Below are 6000 nucleotides of genomic sequence, written 5' to 3'. Positions count from 1 at the left end.
CATCTGGATCACAAGGATCCACCCGAAAGTAGGGAACCTTGGATGAAAACCTTGGATCAATTGAAATTATGCTAGCGACTTCTATTAATAGAGCTTGATCGCCGACAACATTAATGGACCTGCTCTGATTTTGACCTTAGCAGTGCGTTAGTCCTTTTCTGAATCTCGGTTGCTAACGGCGTGGTAGGTGAAATGTAAACATCATCTTTTGATTTTCCCGAGATATGCGTTGATGCTTCCATTCCACCAACCTTATGGTGATCCTGCTATTATGGTTATCATCGTGTAGCCGCAATCTTGAAATGACTACAATCACTAGTTACCGCATCTTCTACACGATGACCACAATCGCTTGACGATCGCAACTCTTATGCGATGGATGCATGCGGTTGATTACCACAACACCCATGCGTTGAACGTATGTGTTCGCGTCTGCGATGGAGAATTTCTCCGCATGCGATCGTCTATGTGATAGCCTGGCTTTCGCGTCTACATCTGATTCCTGCGTTAGCTACAAAGATAGACAATTGAACGCATAATAACACATAATAGTGGGTTAGCCGAGATTCTTAATGTTGAACGGTGCAAACTCATTTTCTCATGAATTCCTAATATAATTGCCGCATATTCTGCTTAACAACCCTCACAATTCTAAATAAAAGGCCTAAGATAACGTGCATTTCTGCATGTCATCAAAGTTCACCTAAGTCCGCATGCAACTCTTTCTTATTGATTTTAGTTCTAATTTCCATTATAACGCTTATAACAGAAACAACCAAAACCATCCACAACGCTAAGCAAACACATACAAGGCATTCATAACACTTATAAATTAGCCTAAGTGTCATGCTCCATGCATTGTTCATTCATTGCTACTTTTATATAACAATTATATAACCAAGCAACAAACCAAGCACACATGCTTCCATATACCCTTATACTAGAATGCTTATAATATAAAGATGATGCATGAATATGCTTACTGTATGCATAAATATAACTCTTATATTTCATGATGCATGCACATGTTTTCTTGTAATTTCATCATGCCATATAATAACATGATACAAGAATAATTGCACAACCTAAGGTGGGTTTCAAATCTATATGTCAAACACTATGCCATATAAACCAACATACATCGACAGGGGAAGGAGAGGCTTCAGCACAGGTGGGTAAGGGCGAAGTCATCATAAGTGGTTGACTGGGCTTGGAATGTACATTAAGTAAAAAATTGATGTACCAGGATAATTAGCCTCAAAATCCTTAAAAAAAAAGCTAACTATTACAAAAAAAACAAAGAGTCTTCGGTTTAAACAGGCGAATCGGGTCGTGAACCATCCGATCGAAGTCTGCGTCTCCACTGATCGTGTACCAACTTCGAGTGATTGCCTACACGAAAGAGTAAATGCTTTACTCAATCGTTTACCAATTCTTCCAGGGCTAAACGATCGTATACCTTTTACTATACGATGAAGCATGAGGTATGCAATCGTGCAGCGCGTAATGCAAAATGCAAGCCTTAAACGATCGTCTAAATGACAACGACGTGGTGAAACACAATCGTCTAAACGATCACTGAACAAGCACCAAAGTATCATATACCGCGTGATCGTGTAGTCAGTAATCTGGCTCTGATACCAATTGAAGAAAATCAGACATGAGGATTTTCATGAGCAGTGGAATGATCGTTCCAATTTCCATTCGATATTGAACATACACAATTGCAGTACAAGAAATAAAAACTTACAAGTCATGCACAATACGAAATTACAAAATGCTTTATGATAAGATCAAGGGATAGAGTATCATACCTTTGAAGACTCATTCTTCAAACTCCCTCGATCAGGAACACTCGTTCAGTCTCCAAGACAGCAATACATGAACGCTCGAACACAACGACCGCAACACAGCACGATCAACAAAAACCACCATACGAACAATGCGAACACACAACGAACGGCCTCCAAAACCTCGAACTCAGTCGAGTTGAGTGAGGACACCACCACAATGGCTACCTTGGTATTCTCGGTGTGAGAATCCAGAAGTGTGGGCTTTGTATGATCTTAGTTAGAGGAAGACACTAGAGGAATAACAATCGTGTAGACGATTGAGCAAGTGAGAGATGAGAAGTGTCTATCGTATAGCAAATGCTCAATCATGTAGAAGAAGGCAGCCTATCATATAGACAATGCCCCGTGATAATTTAGTTACAACCAGCTGAGTGAACTATCGTATAGTGACACCCCACGATCGTTTAGGAAAATATTTTTCCTTTTATCTCATGGTTACCATAAAACCACCAATACCTTCCCACTCAATTGGTTATTAGAGAAAAAGAGATAATTATCCAATAATTAATATTATTATAAATATATATGATAACCAACTTACCATATTATATTTATAACCTATAGTTTTAATATTTCATCTCATGAAACATATAAACCATAGTTCTTTTTCTATTTTATGGTACTTAATGTAAATCATATTTACATTAATCCTCCACTTGATGTATCTCATACATCATACTGATTATATCATATATAATCGAATTTTCTCTTGTCAATTTGAACATTTCAAATCAACACCAAGAACTGATTCTCAACTTGAATCTATTGAGCTACCAAGGGGACCTTATGGACCTATAGCTTGAAGCTCCAACTGTACGTGAATAACTGACTAAACTCTTTAGTCACGGGATCCACCATCTGTTAACTATCGAGCACTCCACTAAAGTTCGATAGCTGCAATCTTCTCACTATAGATATATTTTGTGTCCATATCAACAAAACAGTGCGATAACCCTTCACAGATCGTTGGTAAGTACAGATGGGCCAATTTACCGTTTTGCCCCTATAGCTACATCTAACTTCTTAAGTACCACTGATCCCTCTGATGAACATAATTCATAGTCCTACTATGACTTAATCCTCTCTTCCAAAGATGAGTTGTGACCACTATGTTCAAGACCCGGAACTGGCCCTTAAGGGAGCAATCTATCTACTTACCTCTACTTCTGGGAAGGAGTGAATTCTCACTCCCAAATCAGACAAATCCTCAAAAAGGTAGGCTTGTTGAGTTGGCAATCTGGCTACTCTCACCCATACTAATCAAAGGACCGTCCTCAAAGACAGGAGTTGCCAAAACACTCAGGATTAAGGTCATGTCACCTATGGTCGTTTAGGTGAGATGTAAGTCTCAAGTATCAACGGCATTATATAAAGAGATGAATCATCTCATGGTATGGTCTTATATAAAATTTTTGTATAGGACACTCCCGCTCGCATGTCTCCACATGAATGGTCAAGATCTGTAGTAGTTCACAACACTTGTAAACCTCTATATAATGGGTCGTATCCTTAGTGTCAATAGGATCAGGTATTCCTCCTTAATCCTTATATTACATACCTATTTAGGTTATCACTTAAGGCATGATCCACTTGTATATCTCATATACATGCTTAAGTTTTCATACAATAACCATAAAGCTTTGTTTATTGGATATGAGTAAATGCAAAATAAAATAACTCTTATTTTATTCATAACAATGTGTTAGATTACAAACTACGAGACTCTGGGAGAATTAAGACACCAATCCCAACAAAATATTTATTAGGAATGAAAGATCATGACTTACTTTATAAAAAAATATTATGTTGTTATTGAAGAATTTTTTTATGTTGACTAGAATACTTTATCAGGTGATTCTCTATCTACTGCGGGGTATATTTTTACTTTGGAGGTTGTGTTATTTTCTGGAAATCTAAAAAACAAACCATTATTGCCAACTCCATTATGGAAGAAAAACTTATTGCTTTAGCTTCTGCTAGTGAGGAAACAAGTTGGTTAAGAGATTTATTATATGAAATTCCAATGTGGGAGAAACCAATACCTTCTATCTTGATAAATTGTGATAGCACTGCCACAATTGGTAGAGTAAAAAATCATTTTTTATAACGGTAAATCCAGACCTATAAGAAGACAATACTATACATTAAATCTTATAATAATCTTGTAGATCCAATAACAAATGCCTCAACTAGAGAAAGGGTCTAGAACACATTGCGAGGGACGGGGTTGAAGCCATTATAATGTCATGAGCTATATATAAGAATACCCATCTAGTGATCAAAGATCCTAGGAACTAGGTTTAAAGTGAAAAACAAATCGTAAGGTGGCCGAGAAATGCACTATTTTTATGTTTTTATCCATCCCTATGATGTGAGTGCATTTTCCTATAACAATATGAAGGGTTGAGTTTTTTCAATAAACTTTTAATAAAATCTGTATATCTTACGAGTGGGGTGTGTTATGTTATAGGAGCACCCGTGACAAATTTTACCTAGTGAGTGTGAGAGTAAGGCCAGTCTCTATAAGAATATGGGGCTTATTCTCAAATACAGTCATAGAATAATGGGATAAGCATAAGGTTTTAGAGTGCTAACCAAGCTCATGTCAACACCTGGATAATTATGTGTGGATAATATGTTTTCTATTTTCCCATTAGCGTTATAGTTCAAGTCAGAGATTGATGTGTTTTATCTATGTGATGAATTGAGTGTTGTGTGATAACTTATCAACACATTGTCTTATCTAATTAGACTCAAGTATAAATCCAAATAGAATCTTGGTAAGTCCAGGGTCGAACTCAAGGATTGCGTTCTATTGATGTGATGATAATGATTGTTTCGATCTTGACATGAGTTGTTATTGTTGAGATTGGTGTTCTAATTCTCCTAGAGTCTCGTTGTTTTGTAAAGATACACATTGTTTAATGAATAAAATAAGTGTTATTTAATTCTGGCATTTACTCATATCCAATAAACAAAGCTTCTTGGTTATCTTATGTCAACTTAAGCATGTATATGTGATATACAAGGGGATCATGCCTTAAATGATAACCTAAATAGGTCTGTAGTATAAGGATTAAGGTGGGATACCTGATCGTGGTAACACCAAGGATATGGCCCACTTTGTAGAGGTTTGCAAGTTTTGTAAACTACTAGAGATGGTAGATCCTAACCACTCATGTAGAGACGTACAAGTGGGGGTGTCCTATACAAAGAGTTTGTATAAGACCTGAACCACGAGATGACTAAACTCTGTATATAACACCGTTGATACTAGAGACTTGCATCTCACTTACACGACAATAAGTGACACGACCTTAATCCTGAGTGTTTTGGGAACTCCTACCTTTGAGGGCGATCCTTTGATTAGTATGGGTGAGAGTGGCCAGATTGCCAACTCAAGATGCCTACTTTTTTGGGGACTTGTCTGATCTGGGAGCTGAGAACTCAATCCACAAGATGGAATTCACTCCTTTCCCAAAGCAAGGATAAGTAGAGAGATTGCTTCATTAAGGGCTGATTCCGGGGCTTGAACATAGTGGCCACAACTTCTCTTTGGAAGAGAAGACTAAGTCATAGTTGAACTATGACTTATGTTCATTAGAGGGATCAGTGGTACTTAAGGAGTTAGATGTAACTATAGGGACATAACGGTTATTGGCCCAACTATACTTACAATCGATCTGTGAAGAGTTATTGCACTGCTGATTGGTTAAGATGGACACATAATATATCTGTGGTAAGGAGAGTTCAGCTGTCGGTTTTTAGTGGAGTACCTAGCAGTTAATGGATGGTGGATCCCGTGACTAAAGAGTTTAGTCAGTTATTCACGTACCGTTGGAGCTTCGAGCTACAGGTCCATAAGGTCCCCTTGGTAGCTCAATGAATTCAGTTGATGATCAGTTCTTGGTGTTGTTTTGAAATGTTCAAATTGACTAGAGGTATTTTGATTATATATGATATAATCGGTATGATGTATGAGATACATCTAGTGGACGATTGATGTAAATGAGATTTACATTAAGTACCATGGAATAAAAAAAGGACTATGGTTTATATGTTTCATGAGATGAAATATTAAAACTATAGGTTATAAATATAGTATGATAAGTTGGTTATCATTTATATTTATAATAATATTAATTAT

This window comes from Benincasa hispida, chromosome 2 (assembly GCF_027475165.1).
Source record: "Benincasa hispida cultivar pf3 chromosome 2, pf3_genome.v1.1, whole genome shotgun sequence".
NCBI lineage: Eukaryota > Viridiplantae > Streptophyta > Magnoliopsida > Cucurbitales > Cucurbitaceae > Benincasa > Benincasa hispida.
This window is presented reverse-complemented; position numbering follows the sequence as displayed.